Genomic DNA, 15,973 nt, shown 5'->3' on the forward strand with positions numbered 1-15,973 from the left:
CGAGGCACACTTGAATTAACTAGGAGAGTGCGCATGCCCATGAGGTCCCTGATCATTCACAAAGTGCTGCGCTTTCTTTTGAGAAAAAAGGGGCAAGACGGTACCAAATGACAAGAAACATACTGCAAAAAGCAACAGTTCATCCCGAAAACAAGTGATCTTGTGGCAGGAAAGTTCGGCGCACAGTAGATACGCAAAGGAAACCTTTTTCTGTTTTTGGATAGTCGGTAGTCAATTGCCAGCGCTGCAATGGTAAGTCTTTAGAGTTTGCTTGCTGGGATCGCATTTCCTGACCCTGGGAAGCCACGCTACTCTACTTCTTGATAATAGCGTGATGCTCAATCTTTCCTAATCTCGAAATTGTTGTGTTGCTGAGTTAGGCAAGTGCTCAATTATGTGTTGTGCTAAGAGCTATAGTAGCGTAGTTTATGTGCAACAGTTGTTTCGTGGCATGTGCTTGGAATTACCAACAAGCTCTTAGTTAACAACGATGGGGGAACTTTCTCAGACTTTGTTATCAAAGGATATTCGCTTGTATAGCTATCGGATGATGCGAATTAGGTGTTAACGATTTCGAGATACGATGAAACAGAATCAGATTTACTTGGCATTTGACGTTAAATCTATTTATTTGAGCTGGTTTCACCGTAACAAGACAATAGGATTTTGGGACACTAGCATGCCTTAGGCTATCCTTAATGCCATGGTAGTAGTGCATACGTGATGGCTGATGTTTCATTTGTAGCGTGTTGACTGTGGCAATATTTGTTGCGAAAAATGCTAATTGCTACATGGCATGGCAATTTCCATATCAGAAGTGTTATCTTGATACATTACTTCACCAACTTTTTCGCACCTCTTGTGTTAAGCGCGTATTTTCATTTGCACTGTAGTGTCGGCCCTTACCGCTAACTATATAGCTAAGCCTCACTCTACTATCTTAATTAAGGCGGGGTCAGTTCACGCAGTTGTATTTACAAACAAGTGCTCCTATGAGATGGACAACTTCATGCAAATTATTTTGTTGGACAACTATAATCACTTCTTTAATTAAAAGTGCCAATAACAGCCTTTTGTCAGACTAGCTCTGAAGTCAACTATATAGCAAGTTATTATTCACGCTGCGCATGAAGGAAACCAATTTTATTTATAAGAAACAAACTCTAGGCTGACGTCAAGTTTTTTTTTAGCCAAGATGAAACTTACTTTTGAATCTTTTTTTTTTAGTAAAATGGTTTATTTTGACGATTTATTTGCAACTGTTGTAATGCAAATGCTCTTTCTTGGCCTGTGCCATCGAAAGCTAGGATTAATCAAGGTCAAGGAGTCGATACTATTCAGAAGCTCTTGCAATGCCCCTAATCAATTAGGCCTAATTCTTTTTGAAGATATGAGTCATACAAACATGGGTTGAGCCAGCATAAGGTTTCATGCTATTCATCATTCATCAAAGCATACAATTTAGCCTTATCAGACACCCCATGTGAGTCCCTATGAGAGTCCCTATGTCTGGTTGTACACAGTTTTTGTTCAAAGTCCCCCTGTTATTATAAAGGTATTGTATGTCATTCTATATGTATAGAATAGTATTTCCCACTTTTAACCTATGACCTTAAAGGGCTTTCAATCTAACATTGGTATGTGGCCACTAGGTTCTATAATTTACCATACAAAATGTAGAAACACAAGCACATATACATCACAGCTCTTCACACTTTCTCATATCATACACATTATTTATTAATGTATTGTTTGCAAATGGGTGTTGGGGATATGGTGTAGGCTTATGTGAGTTAGCGTGGATATGATGGGGATACAACTGGTGCAATCTGTCCTTGTGGAATATCCATGGCTCTCTGCTTAGGAACCTAATGTATGTTACATTTCCTATTGTGTTAAAGGACAGTGTTACTGATAAATGTGTATTGTACATCATATGAGCATATCCGGGCAATGACTTGGTTGAGTTGGCCATGTTGTGCATGCAGGATTGACTTTTGCCACCAGATGTCACCTGCCTGACTAAATTTCTTACCTTGATGAAATGAGATCCCTACAGATTAACAACATGCAAATAGTTGTGTCCATAATATTTTTGTTAGGCCTACTTTGTTGCATTGAATGGATGCAAGCACTTGTAGTGTACATATATGTCTATCGCCAGTTTGAAATGGGCATTAAAAGGCTCATAGGCATACTAACATCTCCCTTGTTGTGAACCCAACACGTTAATGGCAGCTTTCTCCCAACATAACTATCCTCAAAAAAATGTCTGAGTTATTTCTGTGCAGCACCATAATACGGTTTCGGAAACTCCATGAAACTCTTAAAGACTCCTCTCTCAAGGTGGTGAACATTCTGTAGTTGATACACATTGTTCCCATTGCCAAATCTGTTTATTTAATTGATGTAGAGGTGGGCTGTGCACAACACAACACAAGATGGGTCCAGGTCCCGAATACATAGTAGGCCTACAATCCAACTTTGAAGAGAAACTGTGGATGTCTCTGCCCATTGTGTTGAGCAGTTGTTTTAATCAAATTCTCAGTGTAATTTCAGTGATTGTTGAGCTCAATGTTTCTTTAGAATCACACACTCAAACTGTAGGCTACCTTTAACACGCAGTAGCTGTGTGCACATATATCATTAGGCTACTGTTTCTATTTTCCTACTGTTATTTTTCCAAAGCAATAAACCTGAGCCAATTAGCAGAGCACATGGATCTGTCACAGCCCCAAGGTCAGTGCGTGTGGGAAGAGAATAGGAAGGGTTCTGATGATGGCAGTCAATTATGCCTTTGCTGTCTTCAAGTGCCAGCAGTATGATGTTCCTCGTGAGGGTAAGAAGGGCTGCTGCTTTGCTCCCAGCTTGGTTTCCCGTCTGTGTTTACATTCTCGTCCAGATGCTTGTGTTGAGGCTCCTCGGCTATACGCTCGGGCTTAGGAGAAGGACGTCTGTATACACAGGTGTCAGAGTTCTGGAAGAGAGGAGAGGAGGCTGAGACCAGACAGAAAAGAGGATGTAAAAAGGAACACACACACACACACACACACATACATACAAATCCTCTCTGCCTGAAATCCCACTGTGTTTTTCTGTGTGAGATAGGTGGAGAGCAAGCTGTATATTCTTACATGAATGATTCATATCACAGAGATGGACAAATGGAGACAGACAGAGGGGTTGAGGTGAACACTGCTTTATCATATATTTCGGTCCTCTTGAATAAATCCAGTTGTCCTTAAATGACAGCAGCAAGACCAGGCAGTCTTTTTTTGGTTATAGCCGGTGAGTTATGGCGACGGAATGAGCTATGAATCCATAAATCAACCGTATCCCTGCTTTGTGTATAAGATCACAAGGACAAGAGGAAATCTGTGCTTATTTAGCAGAGATGATATATCTCAAATGCTTACGGCCGGGTCACGCCAATGGAACAGGGAAGGAAGGCCAAGACAGTATCTTTTTTTCTGTCCCTCAACGTGATGTTTTTGAAGTTTTCTTTCCCCCAGTAGTGGGGTGACGCCAGGGTAGAGGTGCAGAGGCACGTAGGAGCCGGCGTTGCGGAGTGGCGGCACACTTAAGCCATCATCAAAGCCTGCCAGCGCGGCTGGGACAGGAAGGAAGGAACAGGTGTGGCGGCAGCGGTGGCAGCAGGCGCTGTGCAAGCCCACGTCGGCTGGCCGATGCCAATCCGATCTCGACTGGGGAAACACTGGCGAGCCCAAGGGCCTATTGTATTTTTAGAAACACCCCCAAACACACACATACACACATACCCTCAACAACCCTGCCAATCTGGAGCGCAAACACTCCAGAGAGGAAGAGTTTAAAAAAATAATGGCTTGGCACTCGCATTCGTCCCTGCCGGAGGCTCAGCTTGCAGCTTCAGAACAGCAAGAGAAGGGAAAGGGGTATTGAAGAACATATTTGTTTTTGTTCAGCGCCTGTAAGCCAATCATGTCTAGAGAGAGCCAACAGTGCCTCTGGTGTGCATCAGTCATGTCATCTTCTTGTATGATTTAGCGCTGTTTATGTACTGACTTCTGCATCAAGCTGCGCTCTCGTTCGCCCTTTGAGGAGGGGGGAGAGGAGTTCGTTTGGAGATCCTTCAGATATAGAACAGGCTCATTTCCTGCGTCTGCTGCCTGTTAGGAGGGACTGCAGGGACACATTAGCAGAGGGGACTAGAAACATGAGCCTTACATTTGAGAGCGAGGCCCGGTTTTGTGGACGATGTTCTGCAGGACATGATGACTGATCTTACCCGGCACAGACCAAAGGCTTCAAGAGTTCCTAGGTTAACGTCCAGAAACCATTAGAGGAGCCGTAAGATCTTTTGGATCCTTCTGATGAAGAATTTGTATGTTGTAGCTGTTTTGTGAAATGAAAACCACTTCAAGGCCCCCTATAACCCACCTGCCAAGGCTCTCTGTGTGCAAAGTGTTTATGGGTAACCTTTAGCTTTTTTATAGATCCCATGAAGTTTTAGGGTACTGTGGTTCCTTGAATGGTTTAGTAATGCATGCTACTGACTTTCAGTGTTGAAGTGTATGTGTTTCAGTAGTGTCAGTGATGTTCAGTATATGTTCTCAGTTGGTAAAAATGCTTCTATGCCCAATACCAGAGACCTCCTGGGTCATGACTCCAGTTCAGAGATCTCATCTGCACTCATTAACTGCACATCTCCCTCCATTCATGGTACACACCTTCAAATTGTACCATTCATGGACGAAATGTGGGTTCATCTGTGGAAACGCATAACTTGATACTGAAATGCTAAGTTAACTCAGCAAACTCTCCAGACAGAAGACCGCAGCGTTAGTTGAACTTTACCATACAGGTGTGATGTCCTTCTCCCCTGGCCTCCCCTGGTGAGAGCTAGTTTGTCCCTTGAGCCCTGTGTCCACACTGCTTGTTTGAAGAGGTCGGTGGCTTACCATAAGTGGCTTAGCAAACCAGGAAGTGCGCAGGCTGGTTGCCAGTTTGCCATCCTTGGGGATGAGGAAGATGCCAGCGCCACTAAGCCCACCGTTAATGGCGGCTAGTGTTTACCCAGCTGTACGACTGTTTGCAGTGCAAGGAGCGACAACTTAATTGCCAATGAATGAAGCAATTAGAGCATCACGTTGAATTACACAAGACAAACCAGCACAGGTCTCTGGCTCTTTGTCAGAGTGTTTGACTTGGAAACCCCCACCGTCGTCACCATCTACCTGAGCCTCCACCAACCCTTTCACCTAACAGCCTCAAACCCCAGGGGAGTCCATGGCAGTGGTGCAGTGGTCTCTTTGTCAGGATGGGCTTAGGGTGGTGATTCCTGTCATGTGTTGGGCTAAAAGGTCTTGTGTAGGAGCTGTGATGAGAGATTGTTATTGGCTGCAGAGGTCTGTGGAGGGGGAGGGGGAGGGGGTGGGGGTCTCATGGACACATGACCTCCGTCACAATCGAAATGGCCACACACACACACGGTTTCCTTCACCCACACACACGGTTGTGCTTATGTGCTCGTAGAAGCATGGCTATGGGGGTGCACAAACCTTGCTACTCACTCTCCCACACCCTCCCACTAACAGCCACATGCTGATTTACTGAAGTGCATTGCCTCCCTCTTCCTCTTTTCTGCGTCCCCCTCATCCTCCTCTCCTCTCCTCTCCTCTCGTCTCTGGGTGCTTCTGTTTGTCTGCTGCCGCTGCAGTGGGCTGTAGGCACTGCCACCGCTACAGCTCGCTCTCTTTATAAGGACACGGCGCTCCTTCAGAGCCCTGCCCCCGCGTTTGGGAATCACCAACCTTCCCTCCCTCCCTCCTCTCTCTTCTCTTCCTCTCTCTCTGCCTTCCCCTCTCTCTCTAGCGTGTGTACACATATATATACACACACACACACACAGACAGACATATATATATATATATATATATATATATATATATATACACACACACACACACTGACAGTCTTGCCGGCTCGGTCAGCCCAAGTCGGTGTTTCAGGAAGACTGGCACTAAGGAGATTGTATTGCTTCTCCTTCTTCTTCACCCACTCCTCCTCCTTCTTTCATCTCCTCCTTCTCCTCCTCCTCCTCCTCCTTTTCTTCCTCTCCTTCTCTCCTCTGTGTTCTCCCTCTTCTCGCACACGAGGATTAACAAGAGGGCTCCCTCGGATGGTCACAAGGACGTGGACGTGGTGCACGGTACGCTCAAGTGCTGCTTGTATTTTCGAACGGATGACTTCAGTTTCGAGCCTCTCGAGGTCCCGCTCCACCGGTGCCTGAGGAGCTCTCGAGTGCCAGAGAGGGCGGACGGCTTTTGAAGTGTGTGTGTGTGCGTGCGTCTGTGTGTCTGTGCACCGCAGCTCTCGGCGGTGACACGTTCTCTGCTCCTGTGGGGCGAACTTGTTTCGGTGTGTCTTATATATTGTCGGTATATCTCGGTATTTCAGTTTTTTTTTAATTGAAAGTGAGTTCAGGACTAACATTAGAGGTAAGTAGCTATCGAAACTGACATTAAGTGCCATTCTTTTGCCTTCATGACCAACTTTTCATGATTGTGTAACTTGATAAAGTGCGTAGTCAGTCAGAATGGTATTTTACCTTCATCGTTAGCGTAATCTGGATGTTGATGGCATAACCTCATGCCTCAAACAGTTGTACCCTTAGAGGTTTGCAGTTGTTCAGCTTGTGAAGGATCTCTTGTCTTGACAGTTGTCCTAGAGTATACGGTTGTCAAGGTGGTTGACTTCAAACTTTGTCCTGACTTTGTTACAGTCTACAGTAACAGTTAATAGTTAAAATATGTAGCATGTGTGTTCTTGTCATTGTATGGAAGCGTTTCCTGAAACATGGGACATCAGTGTGATGGGCACGGTTGGGAGGAATATGTTGGGGTGTGTGTGTGTGTGTGTGTGTGTGTTTTGCCATCGATGAATAAACCCAGCAGTTATGGTGCGGACTTGTGCAACTCCTAAAAGCACACTGTGGTTGAGACACGAAAGCCACATTTCACAAGGCCCTGCAAATCGCTGTGGATGAAACTGCCAACTGAAAATAAAATTATAGGCACCAAAATAGATGTCACACTGTCAGCTTTTTTCTTTCCTTCTTGTGATCTGTTGTTTTTTTTCATCTGACAAGCTGTTGTTGAAAGGTTTTTTTTAGCGGAGCCAGAACTTTAGCTGGCATTTCTGGGTCATGGTTTAGGCACAGGATGACAGTGTCGCTGGGTGTGTATGACAGTTGGGAAGGAACACAGAAAAGTGTGTGTGAGCGAGCTTATTCAGCTGTTCACACCAAGCCCTCTGTGTGCTTCAGTCAAACTGGCGGCAGGTTTGTGGGGTTGCCATACGTGGTCTGGCATATCATGATGGGTAGACTATCCCAGAAAGTCCCACTGCTAGAAAATAATCTACACCATTGCCCCTCCATTCTTCTAAGTCTTGTAATCAAGCTGAGAGCACAATTGCACCTGGGCACATTTGCTACAAACTAATATATATGTGAGCGTTTTCAAAAATGATCTAGAGTGTTTTTTTACAGCTTTCTTTTAATGCAGAGTCCTTCAGAAGAGACCCTGGTTTAATAACTAGTTTAAAATTAATTTGCTCTTACAGCAGTTCATTTTAAATGGCTCCTTAGTGTTCCGAAAGCTTTAAATTGTCTACTTTCCTCTTGTCCTTGTATCCTTTAAAGCAACACCAAAGTTTTTTTGTACCTTAAAATAATGTTTCCAAAATTGTTTCCGTGGTTCATCAACTTGTAACAGGGTGAACGGCACTTCTGCATTCGCTTTGCGGCCCTCTATCGGCTATAACTATGTAAGTTTGCCAGATCGGGTAGCGGATCTGTAGTTCGATGGAATGAGACATAAGAAACTACAAATTTGACTTGCATGATGTCGCAATACATCATACTTTCATAAAATCATGCAACATATTCTACCTTGTCTATGGACATCGTTATTTGCAAAGCCGTTGCTGGATAAACAAATAGCGCGCGTGCGACAGAGGAAAAGTTCTTTGGTGTTGCTTTAAATCACATGTTGCTGGGACAGAAATGTGATTTTGGCAGTTTCAAGGTGGATAAAAGCATCATTGAAAGCATCATGAGTCAGTAGCCTGCTCTATGAAATGTTTTCACATTGGCTTAAGTCTGCTAAGCACTCAAGTATGGCCTTGATGGGAGAGTACATATATATCAAGGATACAGCTCTTACTTAATCTGAAGTCTTGCAAAAGGGAAGGGAAGTCAAAAAGAACTTCCAATCAAACTCTCTCGCTTTTTTCCAAATTGTGCTCAAGTCTCAAACTTGGCGATTGAGGACTGTGAAAGCCAGAGTCATCTTTGAAGACCCTTTGTGGCTGTTGTTCCTCGTCAATACCAAGTCTTGACACAGAAGTCTATCCTGTTAACAACAATCAGAACCCATTCCTGTAAGGAAACGGGTACAGATTGTATCAGTGGCTTGTCACACAGTTGTTGCGTTGTTGTTTTGTGAGAAGCCGCACAGCACCTGAGAGGCACAGCCCTTAACTGAAATGCCCTCGGTGGCGAAACACGGGAAGTGAGGGGAGGAAGTGGGCGCTTCCGCCGCCTCACGCCCAGCAGTGCAGCACAGCGCAGCGCAGCGCACGAGGGCCAAACGCAGACTGAGGTTTGGTTTCTCTAGCAGCACTTGCAGAGTCAAATCACTGGCTGTGGCAGGCAAGTCACTTCTCTACAGTGGGGTGTGATTTTATTTATTTATTAATATATATTTTTTCCTGACAAGGTTGACTAAAAATTGCCTTGAAAAGTTCATGGTATATTGACAAGTGATGGGGGTGGACCAAAAATGGATAGCTTTATTGAATATATTATTTCACCAGATTATAATAATAATAAATCTATGTAATAATTTGGTTCCCAAACTCCAATAATGTTTTGAAGAAACTTTGTTTGGTTTGTTTGTGGTCTTTAGATATCTTAAGTCAAGTGCTTTGCGTGACCCATATAGATCACAACAAAACAGGAAGCAGACGAAGTAGACGGTGCTTTTTCCAGTATGTCAACACATGAAGGCTTTTCTGCTTGCCTTCAGGCCATCCTTAAAAATATTTTTGTTTGCAGTAACAGCCAAAATAAAAATGGGTCGGTAGGTAGGTCAATATTTTTTTTTTCAAGATTCAAAGTAAAAAAAAAAGTTCAATTTTGGTCATGGTGATTACGTAGGAATGAATTTACACAAATGTGCATATTGTGACGTAACTGACTGGGTCTTCAACCAGTGCCTTCAGGCGCACCATTGCAAACCTCATTCTGATGCAGGTTATATAGACCAGCCTTTCTCAAACTTCTTTGACCTGAGGCCCGGTCATGGCAGACTTTTGGGTCATAGGGCTCATCTACATGTACCCAGAAAGAAGGCTACAATAGCTCTTGGCCACGTTATTTTGAAATTTGACTATACAATACTCAATGCTATGCAGTGTATACAGTCTCTGCTCTGTTTCTAAGGAAGTTCCAAAAACAACATCGTTCTATTAAGTTTAAGTTAAATAAATAAATAGCCTTCCAACAGGTTGAAGCGGAGCTTTGATACCAGCGTTATCGATTAGTTTCAGTTTCCCTCGCGCAGACGCGCATTGAATGAATGCTCATACCACCACTTAATTGTAGGGCTCCATGTTTAATGACATCGATAGCAGAAACGTTTGTTTTCTTTTTTTCGTCGATCCGCGGTTTCTTGATCAACTGCGCGGCAAATTATCAGATGAAGCACCGGGCCTAATTTCCTCCACGACTCCAGCGGACCAGCAGTCTCCATGTTGCGGACCCATATTTTGAGAAATGCTGAATAGACCACAACCAATTTCAATACTCCGACACGGTCACCGCTAGACTAGGGGAGAAAGGGATGAGAAAAAGATCTGCCCACAGTTCTTCCAGAACTTCGTGCCAAGTAAAAGCGTTATCAGTTTGTGTGAATGAAACGGCGTAGGCCATAGTGTGACATCGTCAAACCAATGGTGTAGAGATGACGCCACAGGTTTTTTTTAAGTGAGCCACGTTTGCATGTAGGCAAGTTATATTCACAATACTTGGGCCTACTAAAAGAAATATTATTTTATTGCATTTGTATTGGTTGTTTAAAGTAAAAAAAAACAATCGGTCGGTATTAACGCAAGTTTACAACCGGCAAGTCGGTCGGACTAAAAGGGGAAAAAAAATAATATTTGGTCGGTTCTAAATTGACAGGGTCGGTTGGGTTACGGCAAACGAAAATATTTTTAAGGATGGCCTCATAATGTGGATTATTATTTTGAAATGAGTGATTGCAGAGCTGAGGCTCGTCCATAGTTATTAAAGGGATAATGAACGTGCTCATATAAAGGAACATCAATTTCAACACACATCAGCTTAACAAAACGGTTTTGGGAAGTTGTGATTGTGTGGCAGTCGTGATGATTTGGGAGGTTGTGCGTGAGGTCTGTGGGCCAGTGTTTCAGAGGAAACTTTTTGCAATGGCACTGAATTCACTGTTGACTAGTGCTATTTGTCTTTCTCTTTCAGTCTGTCTGTATGTGTGTAGAGAGGAAATAATGAATGAAAACAAGACTTTTTTTTTTTTTTTTGGTGCGGGGAGGAAGCACCCCTCCGTCTCTGCAAAAGTGTGCGGAAATGACCTCAACACTGGCAGTCCACCCTGACATCTTGCAACGTCCTGTAGAGACGCATGTCTCCGTGAACTTTGTGCACCGTGAAGAAAGATAGTCAACAGAGAGCCACTCAGGAGCCATTTCTACACCCCCCCCCACCACCACTCACACATACTTCCTCTGAAGGTGTTTAGTTCTTCCTGTAGCTAGTTCTTCCTGTGTCAGAGTGGACTGCTGTCTCACTGGTGACCAGTGTGTCCTACTTGGCAAAACACCATTTTTCTGTGTCTGATAAATTCATGAGACAATGGGAATATGGGGCGTTTCAAAGAATAGCCTACTGCCAGGATATTTCTTTGTTCTCTAATTCATTTTTTTTTGCTTGGAATGAAATGCATGTTCCTCTATTTAAAGCATAAATTCATTTTCCAGGCTCATTTCGGTCATTTAGATGTTTGATGATTTGATGATGATGTCATGCAAAGCTTTGGTTTTTGCTCCGGGCCCTGTTCCACTGATTCCAATGGTCGGTTTTAAATAAGATGTCCTGAGTCTTAGATGATGGTGTCACATTGTCCTGGAGGCTCTGCAGTGGTGAGGCTGTGTGTGACTGTGGTCACATTTGGACAATCAGCGGATTTTTGCTGCCCTTCGCCAAGCGCAGCTTTTAGTGGCCTCTGCGTAAGGGCCCGTTGCTAATGTTGAGCTGAGAAGTGAAATGATTCTACTGGCCTGCTGCTCTAGTGCACATTTCTCTCCTCTGGACACTGACCTTGTCTAGATGCTACATCAGTGCAACCCATGGCCTTGCTGTGGGGTTTTGCAGAGAAAAACATTTACATTACATTCGCATGTATTCATTTAGCAGATGCAAAATCCAAATTCTATCCAAAGCGACTTGCATGTGTCAATTATATTACAAGGGCCACTGTCCCTGAAGCAACTTGGAGTTAAGTGCCTTGCTCATGGCCACAACGGTGGAAGCCGAGAACTGAACCCACCATCTTTTTCAGGCTACCGCATGCTAGCCCAACTCCTTAACCACTAAGCTACCACCGCAAACAAGCAAACAAAACGGTGCCATGACCTCACGGTGACTTTTATGGATACGCTGTTAGTTTTCCACAACAATAGATGTGTTTTATCCAGAACCTTTGCTCGTAGTGGACATGCAGGCAAACAAGTTTTTCAGGAAAAGCACTTTTGCATAGTGTCATATGGTCAGTGAGAGGGGAGGTCCAAAGAGAGACTGGCTCTAGTACATTTTCAGTGTGTTAAGCTCTTAACTGAAAACCACACATTTGCATGGTCATTCATCAAGGAAACGTGGTGTACAGTAGTAGAATATTCTTCCTGAACTTTGAAGAGTTCCACATGAATAACTTTGTATGTAATATATCAATGGGTTCTATAAGTGGATCCTATTCTGGGGTGGCGCAAGGCATATCCGACCACCTGCAATAACAAAGAAACCACAGTCTGTTAAGTTTTGCATGTTTTGTCATGTGTGACCAGGATGTTGTCGCTGGTTTGTCATTGAATAATTCTGAATGTTCTTCCCCTGTTTTTACCCCGGCCTGACCCTGAACTGTCTGCCCACAGTCACCGCTACCCACAGCGGGTTGCAGGTTGTCAACATCTTCAAGATCACAGTTAACTGATATGACAACAATATTGTCTTTACTCTCAGGTCTGTGTTTTTAACATTGCGTTGGCTCTGATGCCACTCCTACACTTTATCCGAAACGGAGAATAATAGAGAAGAAGTGGAAATAAAAAAGAAACAAAATGTGTTTCCTCATCGTCTGCTGTGTAGTGTAGGCCTCTGTTTGGGTCTGACTTTGTGTGTGTGTGTGTGACAGAGAGAGACACTCTCTGTCTCTCCTGCTTGCCGTTCTCCCACCCCTCTTGGTCTCCTAAGAATGAGGAGCCCCCTTCTCTGCATCCTTCCTCTTATTAGCGCACCCTAGGACAGATGCATCCTGCAGCTGCACTCTCTTTCCTGTCTGCTTCTTTAGAGCCCCCTTTTGTCCGGCTTGCTCGCTCGCTCACTCACTCACTCACTCTCTCGTTCGCTCTCTCATTCGCTCGTTGGTTGGTTGGTTCGCACACTTGCTCTTGCTCTCTCAGCGATGTCAGGATGCTGCCGGAATTTCAATCAGCCAGGGCTAAAAAGAGGCGAAGTGGGGCCTGGGCTTGGTTGGACACACACACACACACACACACATACATACATACATTCCCCCCACCCATTGCTCTCTCTCTGTGGTGTCAGGAAAAGTCTCACTGGCCAGCTAGAAGGAGGAGGAGGGGGGGGGGGGGGCGTTGGACCCTGTCAAGCTAGTGGCAGACCAGTTTCATTTGAATGGCTCACAAAAGATTGGCTTTTTGGAAGAATGCAACTTCCCTCCTAACCCCACCACACTAAACAACCCCCCTCCACCCAAGCCACCCTCCCCCAAGTGTTCTAACTGGAACAAGAACTGCATGACGTTAAAGGGGAAACGGATGGATAGATTTGGATCACATTTCATATCACATGTTCCACTGACCTTTTGTTAACATTGGAACGGGACATTGGAGGATGGACATGTCTAATTAAATTATTGTCCGCCATTCTGTTGTTCTTCCACTCTGCTTAAACTGACCTTTGAAATTAAATGATAAATCAAATGCTGCATTCACCTTGAAGTCAGTACTCCCATGTATCCTGACCAGGTTATGTATGTACTGCATGATCATACTCATATTGGTGTGCAACAAGTGCAATCTTCATGTCATAATCCAAGTCCAATAGTCATATTTGGATGGTATCTTTTTGCCAACCGTCCAGCCCTGGGCAAAGTAATACTGGCTATTCAACAGGCCTGTTTGTGTCTACTCTGCCTGACATGCTGTCTTGGGGAGAATATCATGCTTTGGGGAGAATATCTCCAGATTAGCTGATGGCTACAAAAGCCAGGTTGCATGAGTAAGATCATAAATATGTTCCTTTTAGAGAAGGTTCCAGAATAAACAGAGGAGGGAAGTGTGGTTTTGTATAATATTCTATAAGTGGATGTTTATCAGTCAGGGCTTTTTCCTCCTTTCAGTCAAAAGATTTGTGCTTGATGAGCAAGGCCTAGAGGCGAACTGCAGAGTGTTTTGTTGATGTTTGGTCACACAGAAAGGTCAAATCCTCTCATTACAGCAAGACAGTGTTTCTGATTTGCTTTGAAAAGATTGTTTTGTGCTGCATCTGTGCTGACCTTCTAGCGCTTACAGCGCTAATGGGATTTATTGCTATGGGGTGGTGTTTCACCAGTGGTGACATTTTGGGAGTAAAATTCAATTATCCGGAACAGGAGGATTTACTCGTGAGATGATCAATTTTATCATTTAACGTTTTAGATTTTTATTCCTTTTTCCATGCACCAGTGATGAGAAAGGAGGCTAGCTCTCTGGTCCACTGTGCCCCTCTTTGGGAAAACCATGGCAGAGCACAGTCCTCATAGGAGCCCAGTTATTCTAGCAAGCTGTGAATCATGTTATAACTACTCCAGTTTGGTTCAGATAGTCTGTAGTAGTTGGATTATCAGTGTGACTGAACTACTGTTACTGTCCAGGAATTCAGGTCATGTGAGTCATGCTCAGGATAGGCCCCTTCCCTCATAATGTTTATTGAAATCAAATTAGGACGTACATGACTGTGGGAGTGCTGTCATAATGTGATTCAGCATCCATCCATACAAGATTCATAATGGCATTCAGTGACATGAAAATATGCCTTATGTTACCAAACGAGGGAATCTGAAGTTTCAGGTCAATATCTAAAACGGTTTGCCCGTGGCGTCCATTTGAATTTCGGGTGCCACGGCCCTAATTGACACATTGATATTTCACATTTCATCTTTTGGCATTTTTGGAAGCCCATAACATCTGTTCTAATAGTGGTAGAAAGCTGGAAACTGGTGTGGTAGTTCATTGTAGCCTGTACTACACAATTCAGGAGGCAGAATCAACATTCCTTACTGTTTGGGTGAGAAGTGGGTCAACAAAATGTTGATGGCATGTGTGATTTTTAATTTTTTGGGTGGCCTTAGCACCACAATTAATGATCATATTTATTCTAAACAGGATTATTTGTTATTTGTATGTGGGAACCTTGCTCTTGAACGCTTGCCAAACTTGAAGGGTTTGGTACCACTGGTGGGGGTTTTATGGGGGGTTTTATGGGGGTCCAAAAACCCTCTCCGGCAGAGGTGACTCTTGGAACCCCATATTTGTATCCCCAAATGACCATGTGGGCACTTGATGATCCTAATGGGATTTACACCAGATAAAGATACATATTTGTTCTTTCTTTTAATGAAATTTTTGACTATGAAGCTCCATAATGTGAATTTTATTCTTCATAATGCACCATTTTGGGCATTGTTTCCAGAAGTCCAGAAATTGGACCCCCATAAAACCCCCACCAGTGGTACCATACCCTTCAAATTCATTTTGACAAGAGCAAGGTTCCCACATATAACAAATAATCCTGTTTAGAATAAATATGATCATTAATTGTGGTGCTAAGGCCACCCAAAAAGTAAAAAATCACACATGCCGTCAACATTTTTTAGGACTTTGGTGACCCACTCTCACCCAAACAGTAAGGAATGTTTCCAGCCTTCTACCACTATTAGAACAGACATTATGGGCTTCCAAAAATGGCAAAAGATGAAATGTGAAATTCCAATCTGTCAATTAGGGCCGTGGCACCCGAAATTCAAATGGACGCCACGGGCAAAGATATTGACCTGAAACTTCAGATTCCCTCATTTGGTAACATAAGGCATATTTTCACAGCTTTTCAACAAAATCTGAGAGGTACCATGTACATGATACCCCAATATTTCACATGGAATGACCCTATAAGTAAAATCCGTGAAATCCGTGAATTAGTGAAACATACTCACCACACAGTGATCCCGACGCAGTGAGCTGCCTGCTACAGCGGCGCTTGGGGAGCAATGAGGGGTTAGGTGCCTTGCTCAAGGACACTTCAGCCGTTCCTACTGGTCGGTGTTCGAACCGGCAACCCTCCGGTTATAAGTCCGAAGCGCTAACCAGTAGGCCACAGCTGCCCCTATATGTTATATTCTATGATCTCTAAAGGGAGGGACATGTTTTGTATTGCTGACTGCCCTACTTCACTTGTGTGTGCCTTAGTCCTTGTGTCCTGTTTCCTTCCTGCTCTTCCCGCACCACTTCCTGCTCTTCCCGCACCACTTCCTGCTCTTCCCGCACCACTTTGTGCCTGTCTGCCCTCCACCTTGTCTGGGGTCTCCCTACATCCTGTTCCCCTTCCATCTCCTCT

General features: G+C 43.9%; 1 protein-coding gene across 1 annotated transcript in view; it reads left to right on the plus strand.

The window, feature by feature from the left end:
- Positions 1-34: 34 nt before the first annotated feature.
- pald1a (phosphatase domain containing paladin 1a) overlaps positions 35-15,973 on the plus strand; it is an 82,821-nt gene continuing 66,882 nt past the window's right edge. Inside the window, exon 1 of the mRNA XM_048233706.1 lies at positions 35-252. The gene's annotated coding sequence lies outside the window, so the exon portion shown is untranslated. The remainder of the gene's footprint in view (positions 253-15,973) is intronic.

The sequence above is a fragment of the Alosa alosa genome, chromosome 22 (genome assembly GCF_017589495.1).
Source record: "Alosa alosa isolate M-15738 ecotype Scorff River chromosome 22, AALO_Geno_1.1, whole genome shotgun sequence".
NCBI classification, from domain to species: Eukaryota; Metazoa; Chordata; class Actinopteri; order Clupeiformes; family Clupeidae; genus Alosa; species Alosa alosa.